This window comes from Tenrec ecaudatus (assembly GCF_050624435.1).
Source record: "Tenrec ecaudatus isolate mTenEca1 chromosome 2 unlocalized genomic scaffold, mTenEca1.hap1 SUPER_2_unloc_3, whole genome shotgun sequence".
Classification (NCBI taxonomy): domain Eukaryota; kingdom Metazoa; phylum Chordata; class Mammalia; order Afrosoricida; family Tenrecidae; genus Tenrec; species Tenrec ecaudatus.
In genome coordinates this window covers 71268-93860 of record NW_027457579.1, presented here as the reverse complement: position 1 = coordinate 93860, position 22593 = coordinate 71268, and positions in this window count along the sequence as shown.

Sequence of the window (22593 nt, the reverse complement as noted above, 5' to 3'; positions counted from 1 at the left end):
TACATTTCAGGTAATCAATTTCGTATGGGCAAAAGTATAAACAGTTCTCCAAAGAGGATGTGTGTAGCTAATAATCACATGAAAAGATGTTCACATCATGAATTTTGAAAATGCAAGTCAAATCACAGTAAGATACTATTTCATCCCAATTTGGATGATTATATAGGAACCCTGGTTGTACTGAGGGTTGACCGTAAGCCAGCTCTTGTATATTTCATGTCAAATTGGCATGTGAGGCCTAATAATTGCCAATGATGTGACCTAACAGAAGATTAGGTTGGTTGGTGTGAAATCCTTTTGTCCAGATGCAAATGAAAGGAAGTTTCCTTGGGGGTTAGCCTACTTCCTATAAAATGGGAATGCTTGCTTTTTATTGCTGAGTCTGGATTCTGTTATCTGATATGTCAAATGCTGGTTCTGTGGACTTGAGCCAATGACCTATCATATGCTTGCTGATCCTATTTAGTGGCCTGACATTTGACCTGTCAAACTTGGATTAATTCACGTATCCAGTAACAAATCTATTCTGTGATCTTCTTGCCTATTTTGGTTTCATCAGATACTAAAGCTACAGGAGACAGGTGAAATGTCAAGTCTAACATGTGACCCATGGACTTGGAACCAAACTGGACTCTCCACTTTTACAATTACATTAGTTCTATTTTCACATACACTTCTCTGTGTTCCTGTGTGTGCTCATGCACATATGTCACTGATTTTCCTTCTCTCCAGAAGTCAGCCTAACATAGCTGCTAACCTCAAGGTGGACAGTTCAAACCAAGTAACCATTTTACAGGGGTAAAATTAGGTGCTCTACTACTATGAAGATGTATTGTCTCAGAAAACCTACATACCGGGTCACTATGAGTCTGAATCAACTCAACAACATTGTTTTGAAATTGATTATAGGAGCCCTAGTTACCCAGTGTGGTATTTATATAATCATTTGTGAATTTGAGGATAAGAATGAAGGGGTGGAATCTAGTCGGTCAATTGGGTCATAGCCAATGAAGCCTCTCTGTGGGCATAGCCTTCTCCTGAGAATTTTGGGAAATCTGGTATCTCCTCCTTGGAGTCCCTGGGAAACATTGCTGCTGACAAGACACATGGAACTACACTAGTTTCCTGAGCTGAAGAAGCCACATGAATCTACTCTGATGCAATCAGACCTCTAAAGCCAGAGAAACCCTGTAGAGACCCCTGCCAGGGCTGAGATTTTAAACCTCATTGGATCCAAAGACTTTCTACCCACTACACTTGTTGTCATTGCATGTGTTTCTTGAGTCTAAAGAGGACTGTATAGATTATTATCAGACATATGGGCTAATATCAGACTTATGGGCTTGGGCTGGACTATTTTGGGATGCATTTTTAATGTACAATTACCCTTTATATAAAACTCTCTCTTATATACATATGAGTTTCAATGGATTTGTTTCTCTAGTCTACTCAGACTAATACACCCAGTGATTAAATGCTTGACTGCAAATCAAAAGGTTAGTATTCAAACCCATTAGCCATTTTACCAGAAAATTATGTGAAAGTCTATTTTGTAAAAATTTGGGATATCCTCTGGGGAAGTTCTATCCTGTCTAACAGGATTATTTAGAGCCAGAATTAACTCAAAGTTTTGAGGATAACTTTTATCAGAGAAATATAAAATATTGGCACATCTTTGGATGCAAAATGGTATAGCCACTGGAAAAACAGTTTCTCAAAAGGTTAATTATAGAATTATCTTATGAGTCATCAATTTCACTACCAGGTCTATTTCAAAAGTCTTGAAAGCAGGCATTCAAAGAGATACTTGTACACCAATGTCATTGCAACATTATTCGTAATAGCCAAAGGGTGGAATTTATCCAAATGTGGATAAGTAAATGTGGTAGCGTTATAAAATAAGATATATTTCAGCCATAAAAAGAAATGAAGTTCTGATATATGCTACCACTTGAATAAACATTGAGAACAGTATGCTGACTGAAATAACTTGTAAGGAAATCATATGATCCCACTTATCCGAAGTATATAGAATAGGCAAATACAGGGAGATAAAAGGATAACAGTGGCCATCAGACATGCTTGTTTTTACTATTGTGGCTAGTGTGTTGCTTGATGTTAGAAGATATGCCATTGGTATTTCAAACACTGCCAGGTCACCCATGGTGAAGGTTTCAGCAGGTCTTCCAGACTAAGAACAGATTAGGAACAAAGAAAAGGAGCTTCGCTTCTGAAAATGTAGCCTCTGAAAATCGTATGAATACCAGTAGAATATTATCTGATATAGCACCAGAAGATGAACAACTCAGGTTGGAAGGCACTCCAAATTTCACTAGGCAAGAGCTGCCTCCACAAAGTAGAACTGGCCTTATTGATACAGATGGAACAAATGTGTTGTAACCTTCATTTAATGATGGGAAAGTACTCAAAATTAGGAGAAACCACTTCAAACATCCATTAAAAATTGGAATGTGGGATATCTGAAATACAAATATAGGAAATTTATAAGTCATCAGAAATGAACTGGAATGCATAAAAACTGGTAGGCTAGCCATTCGTGAGCTGAACTGACTGGTATTGACTTATTTGAATCAGATAATCAGGCGTCCTCAAACTACGGCCCGTGGGCCACATACGGTCCACCAAGGACATTTATCCCGCCTGCCAGGTGTTTTACCCCGTTTGTTTTTTACTTCAAAATAAGATATGTTCAATGTGCATAGAAATTTGTTCATAGTTTTTCTTTTAATTATAGTCCGGCCCTCCAATGTGTCTGAGGGACAGTGAACTGGTCCCCTCTTTAAAAAGTTTGATGACCACTGGCTCTGTAAGAAATTACAAATTCAAGAGGAATTATATCACATTGAGCATCAAAAAGAACATCTCATGGTCTCTATTGAAGTACAATATAGCCTGTGATAGGACAACATCTATATTTATACAAGGAAGACAACTTATACAAAGATAACAAATAGTACAACTATTATCAAAATTTAAACATCTACCACTAAAGCTAGTATTGAAGAAATTGAAGATTTTTACCAACTTCTGCAGTCTGAAATTAATCAAGCATACAGTTTAGATAGATTGGTCTGTATTGGTAACTGGAAAGAGACAAAAAGGAGGATAAGTAGTTGGAAGATATTCATCAGGAGGTGATAGAAACAAGAATAGCGACCACATGATAGAGTTTTGCAAGACCAATTCCTAATAATTGGAAATAACCTTTTCAATAACATCATTGATGACTCTTCATATGAACATCACCAAATGAAACACATTGAAACCAAGTAGAGTATATCTGCAGAAAATATCAAGGAGAAGTATACAATAGTATTACTCAGTACAAAGTGGAGATGATGGAAATTATGATATAAGGTTTTGTGTCAACTTGATTGGGCCAGCGTTCTCAGCCAGCGTTAGGCAGTTAAAGCTAATAATTTCACTTGATGAGATCTAATACAGTGCAATTAGATGCCACTAGTCAGTTCTGACTCATCTCAACCCTATGCCTAACAGGAAGAAGCACTTCTCAGATCTCAGGGATTCTCACAATTGTTCAATGATCCCTCTGTTCAGCCACTCTGTCAATCTCTTTCATCCAGGGTTTCTTTTACACCCCCCTCCACTTTACCAAGCATGATTACCCATGTCCAGAGAATAATCTCTCCTAATACAATGCCCCCAAATTTGTGAGAGAAAGTGTTATCTTTGCCTCTAAATAGCCTTCTGGCTGTACTTCTTTCAAGACATGCCTGTTTTGTCAGTCCATGGCAAAATACATCTTTGCCATGTTTCCTTTGATCATCCTTATTCAATGTCCAAATCACATGCAAAAGAGGAAATTGAAATATGGTGTGATAGCATTTTTGGGTTTGTTTGGGTTCTTTTGTTGTTGTTATTGTTATTGTTTTTTGCCAACACGGCATACATTAGAAGATGTAGGTAGTTTAACTTGTTGATCAGGTCCCAGCTTGATGACCTCTTTTGAAGATGTGACTGAGATAAATGATTCCTTGAGCCAAACCCCTTCCGCTCTCTCCCTGGTGATCATACCTGAGCTAGCTGCACTGTCTCAACCATGTGCTACGCTACCTGTGGGCTGAGCCAAACTCTGGACCATGGTGGACCCAGTTGCTGTGTGGTACTGTTCCATGACCTAGCACTGCCCCACTTTGCTGTGTCTGCTGCCTGCGGGCCGACTCCACTCATCTTCCCACCACTCCAGATGCCACCCCACCCCACAGCCACTTGATCCCCCTACATCTACACCATGGTGCTTTGCTACTTGCTACCCTGCACTACTGGCCTCTGCTCCACCTCAACATCTCATCTTCCTACTGTTTGCTTCCTTGGCCTTGGGCAAGTGGCTGGTGGGAGCTGGAAGGACCTTCAGTATATTAACTGTTCCACAAAATTGAGTTGGACTGAGCTGTCTGTACTGCCACGTGGACCCATTTGCTGCTGTATTCCTTTTTTTGCTATAAAAACCTGTATAATCATAAGTGGCCTAGTTTTGTTTCTATAGGAAATGCTGCCTAACACACATGATTTGGCTTAAGTATGACTTGGTCCTCAAAGTAATATCCTTGCTTTTGAACACTTTAAAGAGGTCTGTACAGGATATTTTCCTAATGTAATGTGTCAAGAACATTATACATGAAGTAAAAGGTCACTAAAAAGACAGGAAATAAAGATCAAAGAAGATGTCAGGGGAAACTCTGATGCTTACCCTTAATTGTAGAGTACTTTAAAAAACTGGGGAAAATATGTTGAAGTGAAAGGTTTGAGCAGAAAATTTCAAAGGGCAGCTCAAGAAGAGAGAGTTAAATATTATCATGAACTATCCAAAGACAAAGAGTTAGAAAACCGAAAAGTAAGAACATACCCAACATACTTAAACTGAAAGAACTCAAACCGTGAGTAGCAATACTGAAAGATTCTATGGGCATAATATTGAATGATAAGTAGGAAGCATCAAATGAAGATGACATAACACATAGAGTCACTATATTAGAAACAAACTTAACATTCCATCAGTTTAGGAGGTAGCATATGAGCAAGAACCAATGTTATTATAAGAAGAAGTTCAAGCTACATTGAAAGCATTTGTAAATAACAACATTCCAGCAATTGATGGAATACCAATCGAAATGTTTCAAATAGCACATGAAGTACTGGAAGCATTTACTCGTCTATGCCAGGGAAGTTTGAAGACAGATACTTGAATGACTGACTGGAAGAGATTCATATCTGTACACATTCCAAAGAATGGTGACCCAACAGAATGCTCAAAATAGTGAATAATATCATTGATATGAAATACTAGTAAAATTTTGCTGAAGATAATCAAAAAATGGTTGCAGCAATCCATTTACAGGGAGCTGCCAGATTTTCAGGCCAGATTCAGAACAAGACATGGAACAAAGGATGCCATTGCTGATGTCAGATGGATCTCAGCTGAAAGTAGAGAATATCAGAAAGATGTTTACTTGTGCTTTATTGACTATGTCAAAGCATTAGACTATGTGGATCTAAATAACCTATGGATAGTATTGAGAAGAATGGGATTTCCAGAATACCTCATTGTATTCATGCAGAACTTGTACATACATCAAGAGGCAGTTGTGCAAACAGAACAAGGGAATACTGCATGCATTGAGATCTGAAAAGGTCTGCATCAAGGTTGCATCCTCTTGCCATATTTATTCAATCTGTTTACTGAACAAATCATCAGAGAAGCTGGATTATATGAAGAAGAATGTGGCACCAGAATTGGAGGAAGGGTTAACAAACCATGATATGCAGATGATATAACCTTGCTTGCTGGAAGTAAGGAGGACTTAAGGTACTTGTTGATGAAGATAAAGGATTACAGCCTTCAGTGTGGATTACAACTCAATGTAAAGAAGACCAAGATCCACACAAAGGGACCAACAGGGAAAAATGATAAATGGAGAAACAATGGAAACTTTGAAGGATTTAATCTTGCATAGATGCACAATCAATGCTTACGGAAGCAGCAGACAAGAGATCAAGTGATACAATGGGTTGGGTATATTGGGTAAATATGCTGCAGAAGTCCTCTTTAGAATACTGAAAATTAGGATGTTACTCTAAGGACTAAGACATGCCTGACCTAAGGCATAGTATTTTCAATACCCTCATGTGCACATGAAACTGGGACATTAACTAAGGAAGACGAATGAACAGGAACATATGAATTGTGATGCTAGTGAAGAATATTGACATATCATGGACTACAAGGACAAACAAATCTGCCTTCGAATGAATATGGTCAGAGTGCTCGTTGGAGACAAGGATGGAACACACTTAGAGGAAAGTATTTTACATATTTTGGACATGTTGTCAGGAGAGACCAGTTCTTGGAGAAGGACATCATGTTTGGTAAAATGGAGGGGCAGTTAAAAATAAGAAAGCCCTCAATGATATGGATTAACATAGCAGTTGCAATAATGGGCTTGTCAACCATAGGAAAAATTGTGAGGATGCTGCAGGACCAAGCAGTGTTTAGTCTGCTGGTAATAGGGTTGCTCTGGGTTGGACCTGACTCAGTGGCACCTAATAAAAACATCAACAACAAAGATTTGTTAATGAAGTCTGATATTTATAACCTGGGAACTGCCTATTTCGAAGGATTCTATGGACAAAATACACACATGTTTGCCATTTGCTACACTGTGGCGGCTTAAATGTGGTTATGATGGTAGCAGGATCAATTGTGATGAATGGATTTCAACATAACATTCTGAGCCAGTTCAATTCTCAAAAATTAACCCTGAAAACTTTGTAAAGATGAGGAACATTATTTGACATAGTGTCAGGGATGAACCTTTCAAGTTGGAATGTCCACAAAATAAGATAGGAAGAATTGCAGAATTGACTTAATGATATGTATAGAGCAACACTTTCGAGACCCTTATTTTCTGATGGGGCATTATTCAAAATGAGAGGAAACAACTGCAAACATCCATTTATAATCAGAACACGGAACGTTACAAGTACAAATATAGCAAAATTGGAAGTTGTAAAAACAAATGAACACATAAAGATCAATATTCTCGCCATTAGTAGACTAAAGTTGACTGACAGTAGTTATTTTGAATTAGACAATCATATGGTTTACTATGTCTAAAGGAAAATTTCAAGAGAAATGACATTGTATTCATCATCATCATCATCATCATCATCATCAAAAAAACATTTCAAGACTTATCTTAAAGTACTATGCTGTTGTGGTAGGATAACATCAATACCCATATAAGGATGACAAGTTAATGCAACCATGATAAAAACTTATGCAGAAGCCACTAAAGCCAGTGTTGAAGAAATCCACCAACATCTGCAGATTGAACTTGTTCAAACATGAAATCAAGATCAATTGATATTTACTGGCGATTTGAAAATGAAAGTTGGAAACAACAAGGAAACATAAGTAGTAGGCAATGTGGATATAAAAGGAGCTGGGGAACACGTGGTAGAATTTTGTGAGACTGACAACTTCTTCATTGCAAATATCCTTTCAACAACATAAACAATGGCTATACATAAACAGTGGCTATACAACTGGACCTCACCAGATGGACTACACCAAAACCAAATGGACTATATCTGTGGGAAGAGACAATGGGAAAGATCAATATCATCATACAAAAGAAGAACAGGAACCTACTTTAAAACAGACCCTCAATTAATTGCACATACACAAGTTCAGGTTAAAGATAAAGAAAAGTAAAACAAGTCCACTAGAAATGAAATATGACCACAAGTATATTCCAAAAATCTAGACGCCATCTCTAGGGGAGATTAGATACACTTAATATTGTTTATTAAATACCTAGAAAAACTGTGGAATAACCTCAGGAATATCATATATGATGAAAAGAAAGTCATTAAAAATAAAGGAATTAAAAAAAGAAGACCATGGTAATGATGGTGATATCTAGAGATGTCAAAAGGGACTCCAAACAGGACTCTTGAAAATAGAGTAGATAAAGAAAAGTGGGAAAAAATGAAGTAAAAGAAATGATCAGAATAATTCAAAGGCAGCTAGAGGAAAAAAAAGTAAAATATTCAAATGAAATGTGCACAAACGTTGAATTAGTAAGCGAAAAAGAAAGAATACACTGAGTATATCTCAAACTGAAATAAATGCAGAAAATTCAAGCCTTGAGTTGAAATATTGAAAGAGTCTATGAGCAAAATATCAAATGATACTGGAATTATCAAAAAAATGATGGAAGGAATACACATAGTTTCTGTACTGAATTTTTTGGACATTTGTACATTTCGAGAGCTAGTGTAAGATTAAGAATTTCAATGTGTACTAAAGACATTAGCAAAAACAAGGCTTCAGGAATTGATAGCATGCTTATTGAAATCTCTCACCACCATCACCACCCTACCCAAAAAAAATGATGCAGTGCTGGGATTACTCACTAGACTGGATCAAGAAATTTGGAAGATCCACTGACAAGGCTAACTGACTTGAAAGCATCTATGTTTGTGCTCATTTCAAAGAATTGTGGAAATTATTGAACAATATAATTAATAATACATACAAGTAAAATACTAGATGTTAATTCAAAAGTAGTTATAACAGTAAATTATTAAGAAACTGGGAGAAATGCATGCTGCATTCATTAGAGGACATGAAATGAGAAATATTATAGATATCAGGTGATTCTTGACTGAAAGCAAAGAGTAACAGAAGGCTGTTGGTTACTTATTTCAGTGACTGTGCAAAGTCATTTGAGTGTTCGAATCATAACCAATCTCATATAACACTGCTAAAAATGTGTAATCCAGGGCACTTAATTGTGCTTCTATTGAATCCATGAATAAACTAAGAGATGATCTTTCTAACAAACCAAGGGGATTACTTCATGGCTTAAAATCAGGAATGGTGTGCAATCAGGGTTGTATACTTTCATCATACTTAATCTGTATGCTGAGCCAATAATTGGAGAAGTTGTAGCATCGGGATTAGATAAAAACCCACAATATGCAGATAACACAATATTGCTTCCAAAAAGTAAAGAGTACATGAATCATTTACTGATGAAGACCAAAGCCTGATCTGTGGATTACAATTCAGTGTAAAGAAAAGGAAAAATCTTACAACTGGACGAATAGACACCATGATAGAGAAAAGATCAAAGTTTTCAAGGCTTTCATTTTACTTGAATCCACCATTAATATCCATGGGAAATCAAAAGGGAAGAGAGGTCAGATGGCTCTCAGATAACAAGTACAGCAACTACCAGAGAAAGTCCACTATGAAGGATATCTTACTGGAAGAATCTCAACATAAAGATAAGCAGACGCAAGTTCATAATGACAAAGCAGCAATGCCTGATTATAGACTCCCCTTTACCAGAGAGCAGACAGGCGCCATTTCTGTGAGTCCTGCTCCTGGTCAGCATAATCATTTCTGCCCTTTGCCCACACTTCCCATTCTCTGAAGCAAGCCAGCCAGCCAAAACTATCACCTCACTAGTCTATGGAAGACAGCTCCATGTAGACTGCACGGTGCAGACAAAATCAGTACCCAAGTTCAACTTTTCAATTCTGATTTTTTCTTTTCCTTCCTCCCTTTGTGTTTTTTGCTCCAGTATCCTCCTCCACCACTTTTCCACCTCCCTCACATAACACATGTATTACCAAAATAACACTATCAAAGAGTATATATATATATATATATATATATATATATATATATATATATATATATATATAGAGAGAGAGAGAGAGAGAGAGAGAGAGAGATTCATTTTTGTATTTTTTCCATTACAATACTCTATTTTTTAAATTCTCTCCTACTTCCTTTTCCAGTATTTTCTTCTGTTGCAGCCCCAATGAACTGAAAATAGCCATTCCTCCTAGGCAAAACAGGCAGTCCTTTAGGTTCCATCATATCCACCCAAACAAGGGCTTTCCCAACAACCCTCTCTGATGCACTAACATGCACATATTCACATTGTCATTAATAACAAAAATTAGCATCCACACCATGGACATTCTCTGCTCTTTTTATTTCTCATTTGCCCCTCATCTGCCTGCAATCCTCCAATATATCATTCTGCTCTCTTTCATTGTCCTTATGAAATATATTTCAGTGAAATTTATTAATTCTGATTATTACCCTTAAAGTGCATTTCCACATTATTTTACAAATGTGTTCACCTCTCCAGACAACCACTTATCTATTATGTCACTCTTGCTCTTCTCTCTCCACCTTCTCCAATTACCCAACTCTTCTTTTCTCCATTTCAACACTGTATATTTTCTAGCTTCATTTAGACTATTCTCAGATAACTAAACAGAGCCAAATGCGTCTACATGACCAGCAGTGCATACAACACCAAGAGCTGTTCCATGATACTGGGGAAATAGCCCTCAACCACAGTAAACAAACCATAATATGAAGAAAAACAAACACAAACAACCAAAAATCACCCAAATGCAATATAGTACTCTGAAAAACAGGCAATAAAACTACCAGAAATTGAATTCAGAAAATGGGTGTTGAAGTCATATCAAGAGATGTAAGAAACAGTAAAGAGAACAAGGAAGAAATGGAAAAAGTAAAATCCTCAAACCAAAAGGAATCACAGAAAACAAACAATGAGATAACCAAATTAGGCAGCATTAGTAAAAAACCTGAAGAATAGAGTGGAAGAAGAGGAAAATTGAACCAGTGAGCTTGAAGAAAAACACTATGACTACAATCGACTAAAGGAACAATCAACAACAAAAAAAGTAAAGGAATCAGAAGAAAGCCTGAGAATAATATGGGGCACTATGAAGAGAAACAACCTACATCTTATCAGGATCCTGGAAGAAGAAACAAAATATCTACAGAGAAAATAGTACAAGAAAGCATAGAAGAAAATTCCCCAACAGCACACATGAGGTGAAAAATAACTGCTCAAGAAGCTGAGAGAACCCCAAATAGGATAAATCCCTAATGAAAAAAATCACAACACTTCATATTCAAGCTATTCAATTTCAAGGAAAAAGAGATAATCCTGAGGTCAGCGAAAGAATAAAAGAACAGTCAACTACCAAAGAAAACAGATAAGGCTATTTTCAGTTCATTGGGGCTGTTTTTCACAACAGGTTATGCTCACTGATATTGTTAGCTTATCATGCCAAATGTCCAAGATGCACAGGTGGTGTTAATTGAAGGGCGGAATGATTCATGCATTTGGTCACTTTAACTTTGCAAGTTCTCACAGATCTTGATTTTGAAATTCAGTAGAGTGAGATTATGCCTTAGCCAGTTAAATGCTGCTGCTTCCAAGCCTCAAGTACACTCAGACATATCTGAGCAGAAGCCACATTATCTATCTGAAACAGCTTTGGTGTTTCCACATGTATATGCAGATGCCCACCAAATATGAGAGTATTTTGCTTTCTCTGACTTGGCTTTTACTAGCAGTCAGCCTCATTCCATCTCTTTTGTAAATGTTTGAAGACTGTGTGGATTCTGGGGCGCCTATGGGATAATGGTGGGCATATGAGATTAAAAAGATCTTTTAGGGAAGTTTCATTGATGTGCATTTAATATTTAATTACAACTCTCTTTTATACACGTGTGTCTGTGGATTTCAACATCTAAAGTGCACAGATTAACTCATTCCCATAGCGGAGTGAACCTCCCTTTGAGCAGCATTGGTTAGATAATAAATCATGAGTAGTCCTGCAAAAGGAGATGGAGCCCTCGTGTCTGAGTGGTTACACACACCAGCCGATCCAGGCGCACAAAAGGCGTTTTTAATTCTAGTAAAGAGTTAACAACCTCAGACACCCAGATGGCAGTTCTGTCCACCTGCAGCCACCTTCACGGCATGTGTTTGTTAAGATGGAGGACATTGAGGATTGTGGTGTAACATATGAGTTAATGTGGGCTGCATGGTTTGGGATTTTTTCTCCATGTGCATTTACCCTTTATCTAATGCTCTCTTTTATACATTACAGTTTCTGTGGATTTATTTCTGTAATGTACTCAGACTAACACAACTAATATAAGAAAAGGCAGGACACAAGTAAGCACCCATTTCCGTTTGGGAAAGACACTAAACAGTCAAAAGCTATTTTCCTCCATGCCATCTGTGGGTGGCACAAACAGTTAATTGCCCAAATCATAACTAAAACGATCATCTGAACCCATATGGTGGTACCTCAGAACACAGACCTGGTGGTCTGCTTTTGAACCCACACACAGCCTTGCAGCCCCTATCTCACACGGTTCAGTTTGGCTCTGCACACCTGGTAGTTCCATGACTTGGAATCTACACCACAGTAACTGTTTGGATGAAAGGTACTCAGTCCTGTGTTATGACCAGCCTCATGCCGACGATTCTGTCATGAGGCAGTCCTGACCGAAGTCAAATACCTCATGATTCTAGCTTTTCTTTTCTATTTTTTTCTATAAGTAGTTAAAAGACTTTATTAGGAAGGCTATGAAGTCAAAAGTAACTCTTGATAGAATTTTCTTTCATCCTTTAAGTCGGCTCTGCAAATATATAATCAGTGATTTAGCTGTAAGATCAAAGATCCGTTAATTTATTTAAAATAAAATATATTTTGGTTCTTAAAATTTATTCCATAAAGTACATATTTTATTATAAATTCCCTACTTAAACAAAAGAGGTAATAAATAAAAACAAACAAAAAACAAACACAAAATATAAAAACCCCAACAAAACAGTAACTGAGCATCTTTATAAAAATTGTAAAAAACTAACAAGAGAAACCAATATTGTGTGTGTTTGTTAATATTAAAAAAAGTGAAAAATCTCTGGATGGGGGACTCCCACCCCCTGGCTTTGCATATCTCACCGTCATCAGTCTGTGGGGCTTGAATATATTGGATATAAACTTACAGCTACAGTGGCATCAGAGGTGTGTGGTATAGCATGAGTGCATGCTACTTATGGTAAACTTTCTAAAAAAAGAAAGAGAATCAGATGGTCATAATGCAGCTCATCATAACTATAATACAGCACAACTCAGAGATTGTGTTTTCTGGGTCTTTGAACTGATATGAGCCAATTGAGTTGTGGGTTGAGGAACTGAATGTGAAATTGACCTGTTTTTTAAAAGCTTGAATGATCTGGAAGGCTAAGGTATGGTTTCAATCATTGTAATAGTGATTTGGGGACTTTTTAGGAACCTGTTTCATGACCCTAATTTACTTCCAACACTGTGGATAGTAACTCACATTCAATGAAGCAAGTGCTTGGCTGCCAACTTGAAGCCGGCTCAATTACTGCCTACTCAGCTTATGCAGACATTTCCTTGCAAACTGGCTTTATTTTTTTAAACAAATAAGTTTCTAATGGCTTATTTTTTCAATTTCCATAAACCTCATTATTTAATAACAAATTTTTTTGATCTCCACAAATGAAAAGGTGCTTATGAAGTATAAACACCAGGGTTATTGGGTAAAAGGTACTGCATGACACAGGGTACCGGGAATTCAGAAGCCTAGGAATTTGGGTGGAAACACTGATTGAGGCACACGAAGACACCGCTTGAGGTGGAATAGCCCTCATGCAGACTTACGAAGTGTGATAACTAGGCAGTGAGCCCTCCTACTCAGTCACAATAACCTACTCCTCAGAACTGTTTTGGAGTCAGGGGAGATTGCATGTAAAGTCAACAGAAAGGATCAGTGTCCAGGCTGGAGTATGAAGGCATCAACATATTAAAGATACTTGCTTCTGTTTGCATCACTTTTATCCCTATCATTCTTCTCCTGCAGCCAAAACTCAGTCCCAGGCGGATGGCAACTTCAGTAACCAGACTGTTCTGTCTGACTTCTACGTTAGGACACATAGACCATCTGAATAAACACTTGATTCTGTGTCCCTCTCCCTCCCATATACAAAACTGCAGCCAGCACCAGACCTTAACCCTGCAGACTAAGAGTTTGTCAAAAGTCTAGAAAGAGCAGTCCATACCCTGGAAACCTAGCATAAAGAAGAGAAGACACAGAATCAAAACCTACAACTGAAAGAAAAAAAAAAGCTCCAGGTGTGTGTCATTCAGACAACCGATTCCAATGAAAACACTTGAGCTTCCCACAGTGTAAAATTTCTTTTACTTCCTTACTATTGTAATTCAAACAGTTTCCCATATCTGACCTCCAAATGTAACTCCAGCAGATTCAAGTATATTAAGGAAGAGGCAATTATTCTGGTGTTTCCCCTGAAACGATTATGGAGTCTTAAACAGTTTTATTATTCTCAGCTCATGCCTTAGATTTTCAACAACTTGAATGTGAAGGAAATCATAAAATGCCACGTTACACAGGTTTCCTTTGTGTTGCCTCACCCAAGACTTTGTCTCATGTACCTTGAACATGTTATCAGGAGAGAGAGTCCCTGGAAAACGACAACATGGATGGAAAAGTTGTACAGCAACTCAAAGAGGAAAAAGCTCAAGATGATGAATGGACACATTGGCTACAACAATAGGCTCAGACTTAGCCACAATGTTCAGGATGATGCAGGACTTGGCAGTGTTTCAATCTGTGAGCATAAGATCAGTGATTCAGACCTGACAGGAGAGCACTGTGTCAGTCTGGGTAGATTAGAGAAACAAATCCACAGAAACTCTTATGTATATAAGAGAGAGTTTTATGTAAGAGTAAAGTGTACTTTAAGAAACCATCCCAACCCAGGCCAGTCCAAGCCCATAAATCTGACATTAGCCCATATATCCAACACAGATCTACAAAGTCCTCCTCAAACTCACAAAACACATGCAATGCCAAATGCAGGAGGAAAGTCAAATCAGTGAGTGTTTAAGCATCTCAGCTCTGGCAGGAGTCTTCACGCTGTTCTCCAGACCCAGGTCTGCATCTTGGCAGGTCCACGTGGCTTCTCAGGGATGTCTCCCAGGAAGTGAGCTTTGCTAGCTGAGGCAAAGAACTAGCTAAGGCAGCCACACACTGGTCAGACCATCATAGAACAAGATACCAGAGAATAAGAAAGGCGGGGCTCACCAAGCCACCATTTATCTCTCTGCTCTTTAATTAATCCCATGTATTTATCGGCCAGGTTAGCACAATAAACCTTAACTATCACAGCAACTAACAACAACTTGCGTAAACCTCAGTCTTCCACAAATGTAGACCTCAGAATTCAATCCCTAAGTTAAACTTAATTTAATAGCAGTTTGTTATTTATTATAAATTAATGCAAGAATACAAAGTACAGGTTTCTTAATTTGCTGTTCACAGCGTGTACTCCTGATGCTGCAACACATCACAGGACCTCACTGGGGCGTCATGTACTTTCCTTTTCTCATTTCAAATTTGAAAATTTGTTAGAGTACACAATGTGTTGACGCACCAGTGCTACTCCTCCTTTGAAATAAAAACTTAAGCCCGCTTCTACTTGAAGGACAGAAGTTGCTAACTTTTTTAGCTGGGATGTGGATAGACCCTTACAAACAAGGAGAAAAACCTGAAAACAAAAACTCCACTTCAAGTTGGCTTGCTAGAGCATCATCATCCTTAAGCACTGTCTATAAACACCCAGGCCATGTTGCTCAGGGAGAGATATTTTGATGAACAATGTCATCCTGAGTTCTACTATTAAATAAATAGTTGTTCTCTGTTTTGTTACTGTTTTAGTTGGGGACAGGCTGTCCAAATCACCCTGACTGCATAACCTAATTTAAATAAATAAGGCAGATTGTAGAGCGCTTTTGTTTGTGTGTTTGTTTCAGATATACTCCCATAGGCTCCCAACCAGTAAATCCTTAAAAGAGCAGGAAGCCTCATCTTTATCCAAAGAAATGACTGGTTGATGTGGACTGTCAACCCTGTAGTTAGAAACATATATGTAAACCACTAAACAAACAAAACGCAGGAAATAAACTAGTTTAATTGTGGGCAATGCATGCTGTATATGTAAATTTAAACATTTCTCATATCCTTTGGATTGGTTCATTAGGCAACGTGTGGAATTTACAGGGTTACACAGGAGTAACATGTTCGGGGCCTTGAGTGTGGAAATACCCCTCTTAATGATTTTCTCTGTGACTGACCTATTGGCCACTCACATCACACACTGTGAGCCTCGCTCTGCTTTTCCAGTGGCTGCCTCCATGCTGACGGTAAACAAGCCAGGAAACCACCTTCCTGCCTGCATCCTAGCTTGCCTGCCCTCAGGAAGGCCAGTGAGGCTTGGGTAATAACATCCCAGAGGGACAGGTGTACTCAATGGGATCAGGTTTTTCCTTGGTCATATAACCTATTAAAAATACTTTTACCACAGAACTCTGATCACTAGGAGTCTGAGAACATTGCAGTAGTAGGTCTGCACCAGACAGACATAAGTAGAAGAAACAGAGAAAACATAAATAAATGGAGACGTAGAATTATGGAGACTCTATGTCTTTAGCTGTGCTGGGGTACAATGAGACACATCCTTGTGTTCAAAACTTCATCATACATTTGGAATACTGGTTATTCACACCATGACAGGGAGGTTTGGGGAAAATAGGGAGCTAAAAATATGAGTACAATAAAGGAGGGTATGTGTATAATATGTGAATTATAGGCCAATAAAACAGTTAAAACAAAAAGTAAAAGTTCAAGCTATTACCTCTCCTCCATGCATAGATGCATAGTCTTTTGTAGGTGCCATCAGTCAGATTCCAACGCACGGTAGAGCCATGTGGCAGGGCAAAGCTGCCCCACAGGATTTCTCAGGATATTGTCTCTGCAGTAATGAATGGCCAGGTCTTTCTTCCACAGCACTGCTTTCAGTTAGCTGCTGAGAACTGCTTCATGTAGTGCCATCAGGGTGTCCTCCACACATACTCCGGCTTCCCATGACCTATTCCCCACGTTATAACTAGAGCATTCATTTGAAAGAGAAAACCATTTTGTGTCAAAGACTTCCCTCTCCATCTCAGAATCAAAGCTCCAATCACAATGATCTCTTAAATTCCCTGAAAATTGCCAGGCTCTCACCTACCTCATAATCATCCTGAATAGCCTTGGTGGCAGAGTAGCTATGTGTTGTGCTGATAACTACAGGTCAGCAGTTCAAAATCATCAGCTGTTCCTCAGGAGAAAGACGAGGCTTTCTATTCCATTGAATAGTCACAGTCCCAGAAACCCACAGGGGAAGTTCTAGCCTGTCATAAAGGGTTGCTGTGAGTCAGCCTTGAGTCCATGGCAGTGAGTTTGTTTGAGTTTTGTTCTTATTTGTCTCCTAACTGGAGTCCTTGGATGGAACAGTCAATGCCCGTGACTGATCAAGAGATTGACAGTTTAAGTTCACAAGCAACAACACCCTCAAGAAAGTTCTGGCATCGTACTTCAAAAATATAATGACCATTGAAAACCCCAGGAAGGATATCTTTCCTCTGTCACACGTGGGTCTCTGAGATTTGGAATTCACTGGACGGCAACTGGTTGTTTGCCTTTGGGCTAACTAGCTGCTACTTAAGGAACCTGGATGGTGTAGTGCATTATGTATTGGCTGATAAACACAAGGTCACCAGTTCAATGCCACCAGCTGCTCTGTGGGAGATCAATGAGACTATCTTTTGACAAAAAGAATTTCATAGGTTCCCAAATTTATTTGGCTAACTAGCCCTTACAGAAAGTAATAATCACTCAGCACTTCTGTGGCAATTGAAAACTTCTGTAGGGTAGTCCATAACCTGGGATAAAGTATAGGTATCTGCTGTTGAAACCTCCCTGCATCATTCCAGTGATCCCAACCTCACCCTCAGGGGAGCGCCTTTACTCACTTTGGGGAACACTGACTTGCAGGCTCTGGAAACACCAGGGGGCATTTCTAAGTCTGTCTTAGAGGGTCCCAATAGTCAGAATTGACTTGTTGATGGTGGTGTGGTTTTAACTCCTACTCCTGCAGATCTCAGCGGCCATGTTGGTTCATCTGGAGTCACACTGAAGAAATCTCAGCCTTGGTACTTAATGACTGTATAAGTCTGGGAAAGTTCACCTAAGCATCCTTACTGTTATGATTAAAGGATTCTGTCCCTTTCAAGTTTTTCTAACACATGGCCAGTTCCCACATATGCTTCACTCTTCTTGTGAAATCCTGTCTTGGGAAAAGCATATAGGTTTTGACTTATTTTATTGATAGTTCGGTTATAAAAAAGAATCACTTGCTGGTGTGCACAATGTTTTACCTCACATAAAAATTACTTCTGAAAAATTTCTAGTTGGCATGTGAGATAAAGTTTATTGTGCCAACATGGCTGACACGTGTGGGATTAATTGAAAGGTGGAGGGATAAATGGCTCTGTGAGCCTTGCCATTCTAATTCTCGGGTTTCTTGCTTTCTGATGGTTGGATCAGGATGCAGTTGCCTTAGCCAGTTCCCTTCTTCAACTGGCAAGGCTCATTCATGAAAGACATCCCTGAGGAGAAGCCACATGGACCTACCCTGATGCAGCCCTGGTTGCTGGAGAAGCCATGTGGAGACCCCTGCCAGTGCTGAGATGCTTACATGCTCACTGATTCGGGTTTCCTTCTGCAGTCAGCCTTATTGCGTGTGTTTTGTGAGATGGAGGAGGACTTTATGGATTGGTGTCGGACATATGGGCTAATTTTGGACTTGTTGGCTTCGGCAGCACTGGGTTGGGATGTTTTCTTGATGTGCACTTACCCTTTATATAAAACTCTCTTATTCATGTTTCTGTGGATTTGTTTCTCTAATGTACCCAGACTGAAACAATATAATTGTAGTTGTTTATTTTTAATGGAATAATGTACTGTAGTCTGAAATTGCAGTGCTAAGTGTGTCATTGTGTCCTGATACACAGTCTTTAAAACATGGGAACACAGGTACAATATTTCATTCTTGACTCTGTGAGAGCTATCGCCAGGGATTGTAACAGAAGTTCTGTGTTTCCTGGATGTCTAACAAATAAGGTGGTGAATGATCTTGGTCTCTATTCAAATATAGAGAAATGATCCAACAAAAGTAATTTTGCCAAAGAAGGGGCTTATGAAACACTTTTTTTGTGTGTGGGTGGGTCGGGAGGAAGTCTGGAAATGAGACCATTTAGCCACCATAGTGGGCTTCTGAGGGAGGTATAATGCCATCTCCTGTTTGAATATTTGGGTGCATGTGATTTGTTCTCTGCTTTTGGTAAATATTGGGGTTGGGAGAACTGACTCATATTGGAGTGGTTCTCAAGCCTCGTTACACAGCATAATCACTTATAATGAAGGTTTAAAAAAAACAGTGGATCATACCACAATCCAAATCAATTAAACTACTGAGGTGAGAGCTAGGTGATTCCTGATAGCAGTTCATACGAAGAACTGATTTGTCCACTTGCGGAGAATTAGTCACTGCAACCTCATGAATAGCAACCAAATATAAGACCTCAGTCCAGAACTCAACTCACTGCCAGTGAGTCGATGTCAACTCGTACTGACCCTATAGGACAGGATAGAAATTTCCCTCTGTGTTTCCCAGACTGTAACTCTTTAAGGGAGTAGAAAGCCCTGTCTTTCTCCCAAGGAACATTGGTGGTTTTGAAATGCTAATTAGTAGTTCATGGACCAATGCATGACTATTATGCCACCAGGGCTCTTTCTCAAGATAGAAGGCACTCAAAATATGGTCAGGGAAGAACTACCAGCTCAAAGCAGAGTTGATCATAATGATGTGAATGGAATAAGTCAGTTGAGACCTTCATTTGCTGATAGAAGATGTCTCAATATGAGAAGAAACAGTGACAATTATTTAATCATTGAAACTCAGAATTTTGAAGTACTAATATAGAAAAACTAGAAGTCATAAAATATTACATGGAACTCATAAAGATCAATACACTAGGTGTTAATGAGCTGAAACGGACTGATATCTGCCATTTTTAATCAGAAAGTCAAACAGTTTGCTGTGCTGGGAATGACACATGCAAGTGGAATCACATTCATCTTCCTAAAGAACGTTTCAAGATCGACTTGAAGTACGATGCTAATGTGATAAAATACTATCTATCTGCAGACAAGAAAATCCAGTCAATACGGTTATTTAAATTGATGCACCAACTACTAAAGCTGATGATGAAGAATCTGATGGATTTTACCATCATCTTCAGTGTGAAATTGATCAAACACACAATCTGAATGCATGGATAACTATTGGCGATTGGAATTCAAAAGTTGGAAACAAAGAGGAAGGAATAATAATTGGAAAATATGGTCCTGGTGATAGAAATAAATCTGGAGATCACATGATAGAATTTTACAAGGCTAACAACTTGTTCATAACAAATACTTGTGGGCACAGACAGGAATCAAATTGACTACATTTGTGGGAAGAGAAGATGGAGAAGCTAAATGTCAGCCGCTAAAATCTGTCCAGTAGTCAACTGTGGAACATGCCATCAATTGCTTGTAGCTAAGTTCAGATTCAAGCTGAAGAAAATTACAACAGGCCCACGGGAGCCAAATACAACCTTGAGTCTATCTCACCTGAATATTGAGATGTCAGGAGCATATCTGACTCACTAAACACTAAGGATATCACCGAGAACATGAAGAAAGCGAAAGGTCATTGAAGAGACAGGAAAGAAAGGCTCAAACTGGATGTCAGAAGAGACTCTGAAACTTGCTTTTAATCATGGAGTAGCTAGGGCACTTAATAAGAAATGATGTCAAGGAGCTGAACAAAAACTTTCAGAAAGCAGCCGGAGAAGTACTATAATGAAATGTGCAAAGACCTAGAGTGAGAAAACCAAAATAGAAGAACATGTTCAGTATATCTTAAAATAACTGAAGAAAAACAAATCTGAGCTTTGAGGTACTCTACTGAAATATTCTATGGGGTAAATATTGAATGATCCAGGAAGCATGAAGTGAAGATGGAAAGAATACACATTATTCTACCAAGAAGAATTAGTTGGCATTCCACCCTTTCAAGAGGAAGGATATAAACAAGAACCAACAGTACTAATGGAAGATACTCAAGCCACACTGATGGAATTAGCCAAAACCAGTTGCCAAGCATTGACTGAATTCAATTTAAAAAGTTTCAACAAATTGATGAAGCACTGGAAGCATTGGTGAAATGATGTTTTGGGGTTCTGGGACCCTGCTGGAATGACGCTCTGAGGGATCCATGACCCCGCCAGAATGATGCTATTTGGGGTCCGGACCAAACCAGAATGATGCTCTAGGAGTCTGGGACTTGCCAGAAAAAAAATTGTTGGTGTATCTGAGACCTCTCCAGAAAGTTGCTCTCCCACCAGAGAGATCCTCTGGGGGACTGGACCCCTCCGGAACCATCATCCACTAAGTGCATGCTTCTATGGGGGTGCCGAAAACCCCCTTCCCTCAAGTATACTTCTTGCAGTATTCCCGCTCCACAACACTCCATTCACCTACTCTCAGCACAGACTGGTGCCGACAAAAATTAAGAACAATTATTGTTAGTAGGCATTGTGTTTGGTCCTAGAGAATCTTTATAATAAAAGACTTACTTGAAGCATAAACTCTCCAGATCAAGACAAACTATTTAGAGTGTAATAAATGTCAAGTTTATAAATAATGTACTATAATGGAGCAGAGGAGTGAACTTTGAATAAGATGTGAGAAGGCTAAACATTTAAACTGAGACCTGAGCAAAAAATGAGCCAGGTACAAAGCTGATGTTTTGGTGGATTGGTAGACTGATTATTATCCAGAGGCAATATTCTACAACTCATCTACAGATTCAACCTAATTCCTCTCAAGGTTTGTTTTTCCAGAAAATGACAAGCTGATTCTATAATTTTGATTCTAAAATTTTTATGGACATGTGACAGTTTTAGTATAGCCAAAATAATCCTGAGAGACAATAAAATATAGGTGGAGAATGCACATTGCCTGATATGAAAATTTACTAAAAAACTATCGTAATTAAGACTGTGTAGTAGTGACAAAAAGGTAGACATATTGATGGAATATAATTGAGAGTCTAAAAATTCAACCTCATACATCCATAGCTAATTGACTCAAAAAGAGTACACAGAGAAGTCACTGTGATTTCAGCAAATGCTGTCGAAACAACTAGATACAGGAAAAAAGAATGGGTTTTGACTCCCACCTTGCACCATATGCAAACACTAACTCAAAATAGATCTAAGACCTAAATGTAAGAGCCAAATCTATAAAACCCTTAATAGAAATCATATACATAAATGTTTGTGACCCTGGATTAGGGAATGGTTTCTTAAGATATCTTGCATTTTAAGCAATGATGACATCTTAAACATAAGCAGCCCAAGTTCAACATAAGTGGAACTTCCTCAAAATTAAAGTCCCTTGTAATTGGAAAGACACAATCAAGAAATTTTAAAAGGCAACCTACATCAGTAGCTATTCATGAGATACCTAATAATCTTGTATTCAGAATATATAAAGAAATGTTATGTCAAAAACTAAAACTCAATTAATTAAAAATTAGTCAAGAAGTTAGTCACTACTCTAAAGATACAAGTGTGTTAAATATAAACTATATAACTCTATTATAGATTTAGTCTAAAATTTCTGTAAATTGTTTGAAACTTAAAAAT